Genomic DNA, 18,906 nt, shown 5'->3' with positions numbered 1-18,906 from the left:
ATTCCGTCCTCGGTTTTTCTGTCCTCATTGCCCCAGGCCCTGGGTGTGCTCTGGAAGGCTGTGCAGTATCAGGACGGACAGAATGACCTTCCGGCCCTGAGTCCCTGGTGAGTTGTTATTCCGAAGATAGTGGTTGGCTTGTCTCCATCTCTACTGAGTGCAATGAGCTCAGACTGCAGCAAGGGGGATTTGAGTAAAACCCAGAAAAGTCCTTCCCAACTACTTGTGACACAGTGAATTGGGTAACCTTGGGAGACAATGGTATTAGTTCTCCCAGGGAATTCTCAAAACTGAAGGGACAGTGTTTGAACAAGGGAAGAGATTGGCCCTTCCAAAAAAAAAAAAAAAAAAAGAACCAAAACCAGAGGATGTGACAGAGGACTAAGGAGGCTGGCACTGTTTTATGATTGCCTGGAACATCCTTGTGAAAATGGTGTGGTGCTAAAAGCCTAATCCACACCCCCTCCCCTCCTTTCCTCAGCCTGTCCCCACCACCTACTCTGCACTCCTGTATCTTCTTTTACCCAGGATACTGAGTCATTCTGTATGTGTATCACACAGAGCAGAGCTTGCCTTCTGCCCTAGGACTCCAGCAGTACTTTTGTGGGTTCCCTGTGCCATACACTTTCCGGATGGTACAGGGAAGAAAGGAGCACAGTGCTTGATTCAGCACGGCTGTGAGCCACCTTCTGGTTCACCTCCTCTCTGGAGGCCTTGACGAGGGTTGGACAGTGTCTGCATTTTAAGTACCTCACAGTAGCCCTGGTTCTTATCATGAAGCATTTGTTACTAGCAAAACATCCATTCTGCAATTTGGATATGGCCCTATCTGAAACTAACATAGTGTTATATGTCAGTTACACCTCAAATTAAAAAAAACGAACCATGGACAGGGCCCTGAAAATCCTTTGTGTAACAGAAATAGTACCAGTGGAATATAAAATGGTGGGGATGCCTCACCCTATTTGACACATGAGACAGTGCTCTGCTCTACCCACCCGCCCCCCGTTTGCAGATCTCAGTCTGGCAAAGAGCACAAATGGATGTGCAAGCCTCCCCGTTTCTGCAATCAGAAAAGAGTGCCACGTGGAGGCAGAGCCAGAATAGGTTGTAGAGAGAGGAAGGGGACAGTTACCATAGCAACTGTAAAGATGGGCCTTTAACTAGCACAGGGCCTCAGTATAACGGTCATCTGCAGTTAAGCACAGGCTCTGCTTTCATCAGTTTTGACAAAGAGATTAGACAATAGATCTGAATTCTGTAAGGAAGGACCGCACACTGATCAGATGGTAGGGTCAGCAATTCAGGCCTGTGATGTCAGACCCTGCTAGAATTGGCTTTTTTTATTAATTAGAGCTGCAAATACAGACTGGTAAAGGAAAGTGAAACTGTTAGTCGCTCAGTTGTGTCCTGACCCCATAGACTATAGCCTGCCAGGCTCCTCTGACCATAGGATTTTCCAGGCAAGAATACTGGAGTGGGTTGCCATGCCCTTCTCCAGGGGATCTTTCCGACTCAGGGATTGATTGAACTTGGGTCTCCTTCATTGTGGGTGGATTCTTTACTGTCTGAACCACCAGGGAAGTCCCTAAATACAGACTGTGATGGGACTAAAAATAACCTGGAATGTTAGTATCTATGCGCCAGAATTTTGCAACTGCAGACAGAAAACAGATTGCATATATGTACAAAGCATAGAAAGCTGGATAAAAATTTTAAAGAAATACATTTATATATGAATTGCAAAGTATTTAAAACCCTATTTTGTGTTTAGGAATAGTTTGCTGTGGCAGGAGCATTCAAAGACCCATCCAACTGAGAACCTAAGATATACGTGATTGTGAAGCATGTTCAGTAGTGTGTGATGGTGATAGAGCCTGCTGTAATGTTTCATTTAACTGTTTACTCCTCAAACTGACCAGGTATGATCTTTTGGAAATTCTGCTCTTCTATAGTTTCTTCCACATTCTTGTCCTATAGCATTGGCAAATATAGTGGTTACAATCTGCTTTCCAAACTATTTGTGATGAAGGACCCTTGAATTGTGAAAGGGGTCTCTAAGGATCTATCCCTGAAAAAGGAAGTTAGGGTAGATTTCAAAGGAAGACACTATTACAGGCTCTTTGCTTGGGTATGCATGGGAGTGGGCGCAAGGCAAAAGATATTACAGATCGTAAATGGTTTGAAAGGTAATTGTAGCCTTGGCTAAGTTTAAGCCACTTAAGGGATTCTCAGCACCCAGACCTTTGTCAGTTCATAATGTATAGTGATAAATATGCAACAGGTAAATTATACAGATACTTAACAAAGTAGGAGGGGCATTTCTATGTTTTTTTTTTGAAATAATGTCATTTTTGTTATTTATATTATTAAAGTTATCCTCATGAGAAAATGAGAAATTTATTGGAATGAACTACTTTCATCTAGAATTGTGTATGTGTGAGAGAGGAAGGCGCCATCGTCCTTTGAATACTTAGGGTCTCCATAGGACTTAGGCTAGCTCTGATAATTCGTAAATAAAATGTACTGGCTCCTCCCCACTAGTCCAGTGAATGTCAGTTTTATGGGGATCTCAGCTCATTTGGCAGAATTCCAGCTGGCTGTGCTTGATTGCATGGTCTTATCAACCAAGATATACAAAAGGAGCTGTATGCAGCTCACATTCCTACCCTGTACTCAGTTGTGCCTATTAAAGCATTCTTTACAAAGAGAGAGGTGTGTTGAATTACAGGATTGCTGTGTCAGAAGCTTATCCTTGGCTTTTGGGGAGAATACTAGGATCATAATACACACCAGCAACCATAAGGTCACCTCTTTGCATGGTTTATCTGCAAAGCCATGGTTTATCTGCATGGTTTATCAGTGAAATAACCTCTAATGAGGCACTGAATAAAAATAATCTCTAAAAAGTTTGAGATGGGGAAGAAGTCTGCATTTATTACTACTCTATCTTCCACACAGAAGAAGCCCACAATAAACATTTGTTGCATAAAGGTCCTAATTATTATTTGTTCACTAAGTAATGGGAGGATCAGGGCACTGGGTTTCCCCTCCCTGTGCAGAGCATTGAAACAGACAATGAAGAAACTTTTTCTTCCCTCGCTATCCACACTCTTCTCTTAAAGTCATTTCCAAAAGTAAAAAAGAAACATTTATGGATATTATTTTCTCTTTTCTGTTTTAGTCTAAACGAAGTTGCTCTTACTATAGGAATCTCTAAGGATTTTCATGTGATGATGAAGAGGATGGTGGTAAAGAGGCACAAAATGTATTAGTTAATTTTGAGGCCATGCCTATGTGTGAATTAAATATTGCATCATTTTTTTCAAGATTTCATATCATAGAGTCACTTTCCTTCAAGGAGTATTTACTTGGGTTGCAGAAATATTGTTACCTTTACAACATTCCGTTCAGTACAGTTCAGTTGCTCAGTGACTCTGCGACCCCATAGACTGCAGCACACCAGGCCTCCGTGTCCATCACCAACTCCCGGAGTTTACTCAAAACTCATGTCCATTGAGTCGGTCATGCCATCCAGCCATCTCATCCTCTGTCGTCCCCTTCTTCTCCCACCTTCAGTCTTTCCCAGCATCGGGGTCTTTTCAAATGAGTCAGTTCTTCACATCAGATGGCCAGAGTATTGGAGTTTCAGCTTCAGCATCATTCCTTCCAATGAATGTTCAGGACTGATTTCCTTTAGGATGGACTGGTTGGATCTCCTTGCTGTCCAAGGGACTCTCAGGAGTCTTCTCCAACACTGCAGTTCAAAAGCATCAATTCTTCAGTGCTCAGCTTTCTTTATAGTTCAACTCTCATATCCATACACGACTACTAGAAAAACTGTAGCTTTGACTAGATTGACCTTTGTTGGCAAAGTAATGTCTCTGCTTTTTAATATGCTGCCTAGATTGGTCACTTTCACTAGATTGGTCATAAATTTTCTTCGAAGGAGCAAGTGTCTTTTAATTTCATGGCTGCAGTCACCATCTGCAGTGATTTTGGAGACCCCCAAAATAAAGTCTTTCACTGTTTCCACTGTTTCCCCATCTATTTGCCATGAAGTGATGGGACCAGATGCCATGATCTTAGTTTTCTGGATATTGAGTTTTAAGCCAACTTTTTCACTCTCCTCTTCCACTTTCATCAAGAGGTTCTTTAGTTCTTCTCTTTCTGCCATGAGGGTGGTATCATCTGCATATCTGAGGTTATTGATATTTCTCCTGGCAATCTTCATGCCAGCTTGTGCTTCACCCAGCCCAGCTTTTCTCATGATGTACTTGGCATATAAGTTAACTCAGAAATAGTTTGTCTTCTCATCAGTTCTCTTTCCTTTTGATTTTGGTTGTACTGGGTCTTTGTTGTTGCACTTGGGCTTTCTCTAGTTGGTGTGAACAGGGGCTACTCTTCATTGCAGTGGGTGGGCTTCTCACTGCGGTGGCTTCAGTAGTTGTGGCTCACAGCCTCTAGGCCTGTGAGCTCAGTAGTTGTGCAACACAGGCTTAGTTGCCCTGTGGCATGTGGTATCTTCCCAGACCAGGGATTTAACCCATGTCCTTTGCACTGGCAGGCAGATTCTTAACCTATAGGCCATCAGGGAATTCCTTATCACTTCTTGATCCTTCATCATATGTCTTAACTTCCTTTTCTAACAATACTTCCTCCAAATACCTTGCATTAACCCCTTCATTTAGTCAGTCTGAACCACTTGCCTTTCCCTCAGTCATTCTTACACTTTCTGTTCAGGTTGTCTCTTTCCCCCTCAGAATGCCCAGAATTCATTTTTAAGTCATTCATTCAGTGATGTGTATTAAGCACTTACTGTGTGCCACCAAATGAAACAGAGGTCCCTGCTCTTGTGGAGCTTATGTTCTAGTGGGGAGGAACAGATAATAAATAATAATGTGGAAAATTCTGAAAGAGATGGGAATACCAGACAATCTAACCTGCCTCTTGAGAAATCTGTGCGCAGGTCAAGAAGCAACAGTTAGAACTGGACGTGGAACAACAGACTGGTTCCAAATAGGAAAAGGGGTACGTCAAGGCTGTATATTGTCACCCTGCTTGTTTAACTTATATGCAGAGTACATCATGAGAAATGCTGGACTGGAAGAAGCACAAGCTGGAATCAAGATTGCCGGGAGAAATATCAATAACCTCAGATATGCAGATGACACCACCCTTATGGCAGAAAGTGAAGAGGAACTAAAAAGCCTCTTCATGAAAGTGAAAGTGGAGAGTGAAAAAGTTGGCTTAAAGCTCAACTGAAGGGTTAATAGGGTAGCAGAGATGTGCCTGCAAACAGGCCTCTCTGCTAGGGCTGGACGTCCTTGCAAACGAGGCATTCTGCCAGAGTCTGGACACAGCCTTGAGTTTAATGGTCCCTTGCAAACGAGGGAGCATTCCCTTCTTGTGATAAAGAAGGAATAGAGGGCTTTGTACAGACTCTGCAGTAGACTAGGATTTTACTCCCCTTTGCTATACGATAACATGTATGCACCTGTGCTGTGCTGAAAAGGCTTATTCATGCAGTCTGGAATTCTGCCTAGGGGGCTTTTATAATAAATGGCAATTAGTTTTTTGCCCAGTTCTGTTCCTCCGGCCAGAGTGTGCGTGTCGTCTGTCTCTTGTGTGTCTTGTTCTGTGTCATTTCACTTGTAATCTCCAACACTCAACATTCAGAAAATGAAGATCATGGCATCCGGTCCCATCACTCCATGGGAAATAGATGAGGAAACAGTAGAAACAGTGTCAGACTTTATTTTGGGGGGCTCCAAAATCACTGCAGATGGTGACTGCAGCCATGAAATTAAAAGACCCTTACTCCTTGGAAGAAAAGTTATGACCAACCTAGATAGCATATTTAAAAGCAGAGACATTACTTTGCCGACTAAGGTCCGTCTAGTCAAGGCTATGGTTTTTCCTGTGGTCATGTATGGATGTGAGAGTTGGACTGTGAAGAAAGCTGAGTGCTGAAGAATTGATGCTTTTGAACTGTGGTGTTGGAGAAGACTCTTGAGAGTCCCTTGGACTGCAAGGAGATCCAACCAGTCCATTCTGAAGGAGATCAGCCCTGGGAATTCTTTGAAAGGAATGATGCTAAAGCTGAAACTCCAGTACTTTGGCCACCTCATGCGAAGAGTTGACTCATTGGAAAAAACTCTGATGCTGGGAGGGATTGGGGGCAGGAGAAGAAGGGGACGACAGAGGATGAGATGGTGGATGGCATCACTGACTCGATGGATGTGAGTCTGAGTGAACTCCGGGAGTTGATGATGGATATGGAGGCCTGGCGTGCTGCGATTCATGGGATGGCAGAGAGTCGGACACGACTGAGCGACTGAACTGAACTGAACTGAATGTCAGAAAGTGATTAGTATTGTGGCAAAAAAGAAAACATCATGATAAGCGTGACTGAGAATGCTGGAGCAGGGTGTGGTGATGGGGAAGAATGGTGAAGTGGCAGGAAAGGTTGCAGTTTGAAAGGGGCTGGTTAGGGTGGGCCTTATTAAGATGAGACTAGAGCAGACTTAAAGGAAGCAAGGGGGTTTGGTCATTTGGCTATGTGGTAGAGAGTCTTATAGGCTGAGAAGATAGCCAATTCAAAGTCCCTAAGTAGCAGTATGCCTGGTACATTCAAGGCATAGCTGGAGCCCACTGTGCCTGGAGCAGAGGAGTGAAAGAGAAATAGGAGATGAGATTGGTAATGATAGAGGCAGATCATGTAGGGCCTTGTTGGCATTGTGAGTTATTGTTAGGTTTTTACTCTGAGTGAAATAGGAAGCATATGTAGGCTTTTTTTTTTTTTTTTTAAGCTGTGCTGGGTCTTCGTTGCTGTGCGCTGGCTTTCTCTGGTTGCCACAAGCAATGACTTATGGGGACTCCTCTCTAGTTGTGGTGCTTCTCTTGTTGCAGAGCATGGGCTTTGGGCAGAGTAGTTGTGGCACACGGGCTTAACTGCCCGACTGCATGTAGTATCTTCCCAGAGCAGGGGTTGAACCAGTGTTCCCTGAATTGGCAGGTAGATTCTTAACCACTGGACTACCAGGGAGGTCCTATATGCAGGCATTTACACAGAGGAGTAGTATCATTTGACAGATTTTTACAGTATCACTTTGGCTGCTATACTGAGAATAGACTGTAAAGGTTGTAAGGTTTAAAGTGGGAAACCACTCTCTTCATGACCAGTCCTGGATTTTGATCACCCCAGGACCTTTGACACCTGGGGGTCTGAGGGGCCCTGGTTAAAAATAATAAAGTGGGAAACCAGTCAAGCAACTTGCAGTAACCTAGATGAGCAATGATGTAGCTCAGATCAGAGCAGGGTCAGTGGAGATGGTGGGATGCTAGACACACACTGTTTTAAAGCTAGAGCCAATCTGATTTCCTGCCTTATCAAATGGGAAGTGAGAGAGAAAAGGTAAATAGTGACTCCAAAGATAAACCAAAAACCAAAAAATTACCTCTAGGAGGAAAGAGAAACAGATAGTAAGGCAGCCAAGGATGGAAGGTAGATTTTTTAAATTTATCTTATTTTGTAAATTTGACATTAGAATCCTATGAATGTTTTACAGAACTGTAAAACAAAATTAAATCAAAATGACCAATCTGACAAATAACCTATTCCAGAATATATTTTTTAAAAAATCTACAAATCAGCCCCAAAAAGACAAAAGGTCAACCCAGCTATAAAATGGACAAGGAATTTGAATGGATTTTCACAGGAGATTGTACACAAATGACCAATAAACATAGGAAAAACCATTTAACATCATTAGTCCCAAGGAAATGCAAATTAAAACCACAGTGGGCAGTCCCCTTGTGGCCCAGCGGTTAGGTTTCAGGCTTTCCCTGGATTCAATACCTGATTGGGGAACTGAGATCCCACAAGCCTCGTGGCATGACAAAATATATACATATATATATATATATATATATAAAGCTACAGTGTAACATTCAGTTCAGTTCAGTCGCTCAGTCGTGTCCGACTCTCTGCCATCCCATGAATCGCAGCACGCCAGGCCTCCATATCCATCATCAACTCCCGGAGTTCACTCAGACTCACATCCATCGAGTCAGTGATGCCATCCAGCCATCTCATCCTCTGTCGTCCCCTTCTCCTCCTGCCCCCAATCCCTCCCAGCATCAGAGTCTTTTCCAGTGAGTCAACTCTTCGCATGAGGTGGCCAAAGTACTGGAGTTTCAGCTTTAGCATCATTCCTTCCAAAGAAATCCCAGGGCTGATCTCCTTCAGAATGGACTGGTTGGATCTCCTTGCAGTCCAAGGGACTCTCAAGAGTCTTCTCCAACACCACAGTTCAAAAGCATCAATTCTTCGGCGCTCAGCCTTCTTCACAGTCCAACTCTCACATCCATACATGACTACTGGAAAAACCATAGCCTTGACTAGACGGACCTTAGTCAGCAAAGTAATGTCTCTGCTTTTGAATATGCTATCTAGGTTGGTCATAACTTTTCTTCCAAGGAGTAAGGGTCTTTTAATTTCATGGCTGCAGTCACCATCTGCAGTGATTTTGGAGCCCCCCAAAATAAAGTCTGACACTGTTTCCACTGTTTCCCCATCTATTTCCCATGGAGTGATCGGACCAGATGCCATGATCTTCGTTTTCTGAATGTTGAGCTTTAAGCCAACTTTTTCACTCTCCACTTTCACTTTCATTAAGAGGCTTTTTAGTTCCTCTTCACTTTCTGCCATAAGGGTGGTGTCATCTGCATATGTGAGGTTATTAATATTTCTCCCAGCAATCTTGATTCCAGCTTGTGTTTCTTCCAGTCCAGCGTTTCTCATGATGTACTCTGCATATAAGTTAAATAAGCAGGGTGACAATATACAGCCTTGACGTACTCCTTTTCCTATTACTTATTCACAAAATGGCAGTAATTAAAAATCCAATAACACCAAATGTTAGAAAGGATGTACAACTCTCATATGGCTAATAGTAGTGTAAAATGTTATAATTTCTTTATAAAAAGTATTTGGAGCTTTTTATAAATCTAAACCTTCATAACCTAGAAATTCCACTCCTAAGCATTTACCCCAGAAAAATTAACACATATATGTTCACAAAGAGATTCATTTTTCATAGCAACTTTATTCATAACAGCCAAAACCTGGAAACAACACAACCATCAATTTAAAAATGGATAAACAAATTGTGTTACCTTCATGCAATAGAATACTACTCGGCTATAAAAAGAAACTACAACATAGGTGAAAAATAAAAAATACATTATGTTGAAACAAAAGAAAACTTAAGAATGTTGAGTTGGTCTCCTGAGAAGTAGATACCAAGATGTGGTTAGATGTGCAAGAGATTTATTAGGGGAGTATATTGGTTATCTTGTCATGCAGGAGACACAGGTTCAGTTCTCCAGGGGTTGGGAAGATCTGCTGGAGAAGGAAATGGCAACCAACTCCAGTATTCTTGCCTGGGAAATACCATGGACAGAGGAGCCTAGTGGGCTACAGTCCATGGCATGGCAAAAGAGTTGGACAGGATTGAGTGACTAAACAACAATATTGATTATCTATTGTTTTGAAACTGATTACTCTAAAATTCAGCAGCCTAAACTAACAAATATGTATTATCTCACGTGGTTTTCCTTTTTAAGATTATTTATTTTTGGCTGTGCTGGGTCTTTGTTGCTGCCTGTGTGTTTTCTCTCTAGTTGCAGTGAGCAGGGGAGAGGTGGGAGCAGTCAGTCTACTTTTTATCGCTGTGCCCGGATTTCTGATTGCAGTGACTTCTCTTGTTGCAGAGCACAGGCTCTAGAGCACAGGCTCAGAAGTTGCGGCACACAGGCTTGGTTGCTATGCACATGTGGGATCTTCTGGGACCAGGGATCAAACTTGTGTCCCCTGCATTGGCAGGTGGATTCTTAACCACTAGACCACCAAGGTAGCGCTCACACAGTCTTTAAGGATCTGAAATTAAGGAGCAAATTAGGTGAGTGGTTTTGGCTTAGGATAGTAGTCCTACAACCATGAGGTTGTAGTCAAGATGTCAATTGGAGTTATAGTAATCTGAAGGCTTGACTGAGACTGGATGATCTGCTTCCAAGATGGCTCATTCAAATGGCTATTTGTAGGAAACCTCAACTCCTCACCATGTAGGACTCTCCATCGGTCTACTTGAGTATCCTTATAACATGGCAAAAGCCAGAAAGTAAGGAAGGAGCTACAGTGCCTTTTAATGACACAGTGTTTGAAGTTAGGTATCATCATTTCTGCTTTTTTAAAATTTTATTTATATACAGAAGCAAGTCACTGAGTCTAGTCTACTCTCAAGAGGAAGGAAATTGACTCTACCTTTTGAAGGATGTGTCAATGAATTTGTGGATATATTTTAAATCACCACATGGAGAGATCAGTGGAAGGCAGAGAGAGCCTCAGACCGAGATATAGTGGAAGGAGAGAGGAAAAGAATGAGGATCGGAAATGAGTTTTGTCCTGCAGCATAGGTTCAAGAAAGGTTTGATCAGGCTGATGAAGAGTCTTGAAGTCAAAGGACCTGATGGAAGAATCTTTTTAATCACAGGATTAGGCCTGCCTTTGTAGCCCTGCTCTTCTCTGGCATTGGCTGGGATCAGCCTAAGGAAGTGTGGCTTTGGTGCAAATGTGGGAGTAGATCCAGAGTGGCAGCAGGTGGGTTCATCAACCAAATATACTCTCTGAAAGGTTTCAATAGTGCATATTCATGGTCACTATGAGTACACACTGCATGAATAAGTTTTTGTGAAGTTCTAGAATGGGAAAAGCTTATCTACAGTGATAGAAGGCAAATAAGTGTTTCCTGATGCTGGGGAGGGGATGGGAATCGATTGCAAAGGGGCCACAAAGAAACTTTTGGGGTGATGAAAATGTTCTGTACTTGATTATGGTAGTGGTTATACACATATATACATTTGTTGAGCTCATCAAACTCTACACTTAAAACAGGTACACTTTGTTGAACATAAGGAAAAAGAATAAATAATATATAAAATTTACTGAAAAACACAGAGAGATACCACTTCACATTACCTATACCAAACATTAGTGAGAACGTGCAGCACCTGAAACTCTGATATGTTGTTAGTGGGAGTATAAAATTATACAACCATTTTGGAAAGCTGTTTGTCATTTCTCTCTTAAAAGTTAAAGAAATGCTGTTTGTTTAACTGCAACCGTTCCACTCCTGGATATCAGCCCAAGAGAAATGAAAATGTATGTTCCCAAAAAGACTTATTTATGAATGTTCATAGGAGCTTTATTTATAATGGTCCAAATGACCCAAAGATCCATCAACAGGCAAATTGATAAATTGTGGAACATGTATACAGTAGAATACTGCAGAGCGGATTTGTGCAGCAATACGTATGAATCTCAGATATGGTGTATTGAGCAAAGAAGATGCATGCAAGAGACCACATGCTGTGTGATTGTTTGATTAGTCTCTCAGCCGTGTCCGACTCTTTGCAACCCCCTGGACTGTCGCCTGCTAGGCATCTCCTCTGTCCATGGGCATCCTCCAAGCAAGAATACTGGAGTGGGTTGCCATGCCCTCCTCCAGGGGATCTTCCCAACCCAGGGATTGAACCCAGGTCTCCCACATTGCAGGTGGATTCTTTACAGTCTGAGCCACCAGGGGAGCCCTTCCCTGTATGATTACCTTTATGTAAAATTGTTGAGCAGGCGAAACTAATACATAGTGATAGAAATTAGAATATATTTGCCACGAGAAAACTCTCTGGAGTAAGGAAGATATTTTTATATCTTTTGTTATGTAAGTTTAATAGATATATATGTTTATCAAAACACATCAAATTATACAACTAAGAGCTTTGCAAAAACAAAGAGCTTTGCATTTCACTGTATTTAAATTTTACCTCATAAAGAAGTCACTAAAAATAAAAATCAAAGTGAAATAAATTAACCTCTGTATTAAATTGGTGGAATTCTTTCAGATGACTTTAAAATATGGTAGTTTTTAACTGCATGTTTTTTCAAAAATTTTTATTGTGGTAAAATACATGTAGAATTTACTATTTTAATCATTTTAATTGTATAGTTCAGTGATATTAAATATGTTCATAATGTTGTGGAACTATCACCATCATCCATCTCCATAGCCCCACCTCTTTTTTAAACCTACAGTAGTCAGTAGTCCCAGGTATTCTCCCATCCATATGTTAACCAGATCCAACCCTGCTTAGGTTCTGAATCAGATGAGATCAGGCACACTCAGGAGGGTATGGCCATAGCCTCCATACTTCTTTTTATCTTGTAAAACTGAAACTCAATATACTCATTAAATAATAACTCCCAATTCTCCTCCATACCCCCTCAGTTCAGTTCAGTTCAGTTCAGTCACTCAGTCGTGTCCAACTCTTTGCAACCCCATGAATCGCAGCATGCCAGGCCTCCCTGTCCATCACCAACTCCTGGAGTTCACTCAGAGTCGTGTCCATCGAGTCCGTGATGCCATCCAGCCATCTCATCCTCTGTCGTCCCTTTCTCCTGCCCCCAATCCCTCCCAGCATCAGAGTCTTTTCCAATGAGTCAACTCTTCGCATGAGGTGGCCAAAGTACTGGAGTTTCAGCTTTAGCATCATTCCTTCCAAAGAAATCCCAGGGTTGATCTCCTTCAGAATGGACTGGTTGGATCTCCTTGCAGTCCAAGGGACTCTCAAGAGTCTTCTCCAACACCACAGTTCAAAAGCATCAATTCTTCGGCGCTCAGCCTTCTTTACAGTCCAACTCTCACATCCATACATGACTACTGGAAAAACCATAGCCTTGACTAGACGGACCTTAGTCGGCAAAGTAATGTCTCTGCTTTTGAATATGCTATCTAGGTTGTTCATAACCTTTCTTCCAAGGAGTAAGCGTCTTTTAATTTCATGGCTGCAGTCACCATCTACAGTGATTTTGGAGCCCCCAAAATAAAGTCTGACACTGTTTCCACTGTTTCCCCATCTATTTCCCATGGAGTGATAGGACGGGATGCCACGATCTTCATTTTCTGAATGTTGAGCTTTAAGCCAACTTTTTCACTCTCCGCTTTCACTTTCATCAAGAGGCTTTTTAGTTCCTCTTCACTTTCTGCCATAAGGGTGGTGTCATCTGCATATGTGAGGTTATTGATATTTCTCCCGGCAATCTTGATTCCAGCTTGTGTTTCTTCCAGTCCAGTGTTTCTCATGATGTACTTTGCATATAAGTTAAACAAGCAGGGTGACAATATACAGCCTTGACGTACTCCTTTTCCTATTTGGAACCAGTCTATTGTTCCATGTCCAGTTCTGTTGCTTCCTGGCCTGCATACAGATTTCTCAAGAGGCAGGTTAGGTGGTCTGGTATTCCCATCTCTTGAAGAATTTTCCACAGTTTATTGTGATCCACACAGTCAAAGGCTTTGGCATAGTCAATAAAGCAGAAATAGATGTTTTTCTGGAACTCTCTTGCTTTTTCCATGATCCAGCGGATGTTGGCAATTTGCTCTCTGGTTCCTCTGCCTTTCCTAAAACCAGCTAGAACATCTGGAAGTTCATGGTTCACATATTGCTGAAGCCTGACTTGGAGAATTTTGAGCATTACTTTACTAGCACGTGAGATGAGTGCAATTGTGCGGTAGTTTGAGCATTCTTTGGCATTTCCTTTCTTTGGGATTGGAATGAAAACTGACCTTTCCCAGTCCTGTGGCCACTGCTGAGTTTTCCAAATTTGCTGGCATATTGAGTGCAGCACTTTCACAGCATCATCTTTCAGGATTTGAAATAGCTCTACTGGAATTCCATCACCTCCACTAGCTTTGTTCGTAGTGATGCTTTCTAAGGCCCACTTGACTTCACATTTCAGGATGTCTGGCTCTAGATGAGTGATCACACCATCGTGATTATCTGGGTCATGAAGATCTTTTTTGTACAGTTCTTCTGTGTATTCTTGCCACCTCTTCTTAATATCTTCTGCTTCTCTTAGGTCCATATCATTTCTGTCCTTTATCGAGCCCATCTTTGCATGACATGTTCCCTTGGTATCTCTAATTTTCTTGAAGAGATCTCTAATCTTTCTCATTCTGTTCTTTTCCTCTATTTCTTTGCATTGATCGGTGAAGAAGGTTTTCTTATCTCTTCTTGCTATTCTTTGAAACTCTGCATTCAGATGCTTATATCTTTCCTTTTCTCCTTGGTTTTTCACTTCTCTTCTTTTCACAGCTATTTGTAAGGCTTCCCCAGACAGCTATTTTGCTTTTTTGCATTTCTTTTCCATGGGAATGGTCTTGATCCCTGTCTCCTGTACAGTGTCACGAACCTCATTCCATAGTTCATCAGGCACTCTATCTATCAGATCTATTAAATCTATTTCTCACTTCCACTGTATAACCACTGTTTGACTTTCTGTGTCTCTGATTTTGACTATTCTAAATGCCTTGTATAAGTGGAATCACACAGTATTTTGTTTTTTTGTGAGTGTCTTATGTCACTTAGCATAATGTCCTCAGGATTCATCCATGTTGTAGCATATATCTTAAGTATACATTTTTATGGGATATACCCTAAGGAAAGAAATACACTGCAAAAATGTTAACCTTTTTTTATTAGTCATCTTATTAGTAATAATATTGGGAGTTTTTTGGAAACAGTTTTATATATGTAATGGAATAAAATAAATTGTGCTAATGTGGGAAATTCTTCAAGAGATGGGAATACCAGAACACCTAACCTGCCTCTTGGGAAACCTACATGCAGGTCAGGAAGCAACAGTTAGAACTGGACATAGAACAACAGACTGGTTCCAAATAGGAAAAGGAGTACGTCAAGGCTGTGTATTGTCACCCTGCTTGTTTAACTTCTATGCAGAGTACATCATGAGAAACACTGGGCTGGAAGAAGCACAAGCTGGAATCAAGATTGCCAGGGAAAATATCAGTAACCTCAGATATGCAGATGACACCACCCTTATGGCAGAAAGTGAAGAAGAACTAAAAAGCCTCTTGATGGAAGTGAAAGTGGAGAGTGAAAAAGTTGGCCTAAAGCTCAACATTCAGAAAACGAAGATCATGGCATCCGGTCCCATCACTTCACGGGAAATAGATGGGGAAACAGTAGAAACAGTGTCAGACTTTATTTTTTGGGGCTCCAAAATCACTGCAGATGGTGATTGCAGCCATGAAATTAAAAGACGCTTACTCTTTGGAAGGAAAGGTATGGCCAACCTAGATACCATATTGAAAAGCAGAGACATTACTTTGGCAACAAAGGTCCGTCTAGTCAGGGCTATGGTTTTTCCAGTGGTCGTGTATGGATGTGAGAGTTGGACTGTGAAGAAAGCGGAGCACCAAAGAATTGATGCTTTTGAACTATGGTGTTGGAGAAGACTCTTGAGAGTCCCTTGGACTGCAAGGAGATCCAACCAGTCCATTCTGAAGGAGATCAGCCCTGGGATTTGTTTGGAAGGAATGATGCTAAAGCTGAGACTCCAGTACTTTGGCCACCTCATGCGAAGAGTTGACTCATTGAAAAAGACTCTGATGCTGGGAGGGACTGGGGGCAGGAGGAGAAGGGGACGACCGAGGATGAGATGGCTGGATCGCATCACCGACTCGATGAAAGTGAGTTTGAGTGAACTCCAGGAGTTGGTGATGGACAGGGAGGCCTGGCATGCTGTGATTCATGGGGTCGCAAAGAGTCGGATCCAACTGAGCGACTGAACTGAACTGAACTGAATGTTATTAGTAATCAAGTTGTTGATTATGCTAAAAAGAGATACAGATATAGAATCAAAAGAGTTGATAAAATCCCTGAAACCCTAAGATTTAGTTAGATAAAGCCAAACAATGATCAACTCAGTAGCAGTAAGTATTCCAACTATCCAAATTGTAGTCTTTAAATACCATTTACTAAATGATCCAAGGCTTCTTAGAGAAACATCCTATTCTAGATTTGTGGCAGGAAATAAACAAGGTGAACCTGGAACATCTTGTTATACCAGAAAGCAACAAAGCCATCCAAGAGTACTGAAATCATGTCAAAAGAATTTCGGAGCTAATCTGAGAGGACTTACACGGTCCATAGATGGGACAGTATGCATTTCAAAATGAACAATAATTGTAGTGGTTTGAAGCACACCAAATGTGTTAAAACCCACAGTTCATAGTGATACTAAAAACAAAACTCTCTGAAGTAATCTTTGGGATATGCTGGAGAACCCCATTATTTAGAGAACTATTCTGTGTTATATGAAGAATCTCAACTTACTATTTAGTAAATCAAAGGAAAGAAACATTCGTCCTGCCTTTCCCTGAAGTGAAGTGAGTTGCTCAGTCATGTCTGACTCTTTGTGACCCCATGGACTATACAGTCCATGGAATTCTCCAGGCCAAAGTACTAGAGTAGGTAGCCTTTCCCTTCTCCAGGGGATCTTCCCAACCGAGGGATCGAACTCAGGTCTCCCACATTGTGGGCAGATTCTTTACCAGCTGAGCCATAAGAGAAGCCTCAGAATACTGGAGCAGGTATCCTATCCCTTTTCCAGGGAATCTTCCTGATCCAGGAATCAAACCGGGGTCTCCTGCATTGCAGGCAGATTCTTTATCAACTAAGCTATGAGGGAAGCCCTGCCTTTCCCTCACTAATCAAATACTTGACTATTCTAAATGTTCAAATACTTGACTATTCTATACGTTCTTATTATAGAAGAATTCCAGCTAATAAATGAAGGTAGTATGTTAATATTAGAATATCACTTTTTTACAGCTCCTAGTGAAATAATTCACCTTGGTTATAATTATCAATGACTGTTAAACTATCCTAAAAGGGTGGTAATATTTGAACCTGATGGTCAATTGTAACAGAACAAAAATACATTAAACCAAATGTTATTAATATATACTTCTTGATGAGATGCAATAGGAAGTTTATAATACCAGTTATTCTTGCCAAAGAAGGAACATAAATATGAACAGGCATACCTCTCTGCCCATTTATAAAAAAGAAAAAAGACTGTAAATGACATCACAGGGATTAAGAAAAATCCATGAAGTTGGAAAGTTTACAGAACAAATGATATGGTTTCATCAACAAATAAATTGCAGGAAATAAGAAAGAGAAAAACATACAGATTAAAAGAGGCCTAAGGTAGTGTCATCCAAATGCAATGTACAAATCTTGCTTGGAATTGTAAAAAAAAAATTATGAGACAATTGGAGAAACTTAAACACTATATATTTGATAACATTAAAAAATTACTGTTAATTTTCTTTGGGTGTGTTAATTATGTTGTTATGTTTAAAAGATTCTCTGTAACACATACAAATATTTATGCATGAAATTTTATGATATCTGGGATTTTCTTATAAATGATCATTTGGGCATAAGTGGGTGGGGATATAGTTGAAAAGATTGGGCATTTATTGCTGGAGAGGGCGTGGAGAAAAGGGAACCCTCCTACACTGTTGGTGGAAATGTAAAGTGTGGAAGCCACTATGAAAAACAGTATGGAGTTTCCTCAAAAAACTAAAAGTAGAGTTGCCATATGATCCTGCAGTCTCACTCCTGGGCATATATCTGCACAAAACTATAATTCAAAAAGACACATGCACCTCAATGTTCACTGCTGCACTATGTACAATAGTAAAGACATGGAAGCAACCCAAATGTCATCAACGATGAATTCAGTTTTAAGCATGTCGAGTTTAAGCATTCAGTTTAAGCATGTAGAGTCAATTGGAATCTAAATGGAGATATTGACTAGGCTGTTAGGTGTAGGTTCAGGATTTGGGAAAGAGGTCTGGGCTGGAGATATAAACTTGGGAGTCATTGGTATATAAATGGTAGTTACACTATGAGACTGGATGAGATAAAGCAAGGAGTGAGAATAAACAGAGCTTATGTGTGTGTGCTAAGTTGCTTCAGTCGTGTCTGACTCTTTGCAACCCCATGGATCATAGCCTGCCAGGCTCCTAGAATACAGTAAATGCTCACTAAATCTTCATTATAACCACATGACTAAAATTTTTTCTTTTGAAAGCACTTTTATTGTGTCCTATAGTTATTGATGGGCTTCCCTGGTAGTTCAGAGGTTAAAGTGTCTGCCTGCAATGCTGGAGACCTGGGTTCGATCCCTGGGTTGGGAAGATCCCCTGGAGAAGGAAATGGCAACCTACTCCAGTATTCTTGCCTGGAGAATCCCATGGATGGAGGAACCTGGTGGGCTACAGTCCACGGGGTCGCAAAGAGTCAGACACGACTGAGCGACTTCACTTCACTTCACCATAGTTATTGAGCTCTTTAGGATAAGACAGCATTTAGCATTCTTCCATTTTGGGGCTTCGGTTTTTGCTACAGTAACTTGCTTTTGAAAATAGTTAATTTGTGCTTCCCTGGTGGCTCAGACAGTAAAGAATCTGCCTGCAGTGTGAAAGACCTGGGTTCAATCCCTGGGTTGGAAAGATCCCCTGGAGGAGGGCATGGCAACCCACTCCAGTATTCTTGTCTGGGAAATCCCATGAATAGAGACTATTTCCTGGGCTCCTCTGTCCATGGCGATTCTCCAGGCAAGAATACTGAAGTGGGTTGCCATGGCCTCCTCCAGGGGATCTTCCCAACCCAGGGATCGAACCCAGGTCTCCTGCATTGCAGGCAGATTCTTCACCGTCTGAGCCACCAGGGAAGCTAGTTTCCATCTATCATTATAGAGTTGATCCTCTTAGCCACTCTGTCTTCACCCAATCCCTTCCCCTGTGGTGACCACTATTCTGTTCTCTGTATTTACATGTTTGTTTGATTTGTTCATTTGTTCACTTATTTTTTATTTATCCCACATATGACTAAAATCATATGGTATTTGTCTTTCTTCATCTGACTTACTTCACTTATCATAATACCCTCAAGGTCTATCCATGTAGT

General features: G+C 41.5%; 1 protein-coding gene across 1 annotated transcript in view; it reads left to right on the top strand.

Annotated features, from left to right (window-relative positions):
- Positions 1-1,836: 1,836 nt before the first annotated feature.
- The window catches only part of TP53BP1 (tumor protein p53 binding protein 1), a 91,857-nt gene continuing 74,787 nt past the window's right edge, over positions 1,837-18,906 (top strand). Inside the window, exon 1 of the mRNA XM_068991085.1 lies at positions 1,837-1,922. The gene's annotated coding sequence lies outside the window, so the exon portion shown is untranslated. The remainder of the gene's footprint in view (positions 1,923-18,906) is intronic.

Source organism: Capricornis sumatraensis, chromosome 19 (genome assembly GCF_032405125.1).
Source record: "Capricornis sumatraensis isolate serow.1 chromosome 19, serow.2, whole genome shotgun sequence".
Taxonomy (NCBI): Eukaryota; Metazoa; Chordata; class Mammalia; order Artiodactyla; family Bovidae; genus Capricornis; species Capricornis sumatraensis.
Note: the sequence above shows the minus strand (reverse complement) of the source record. Positions and strands in the feature narration are given on the sequence as shown.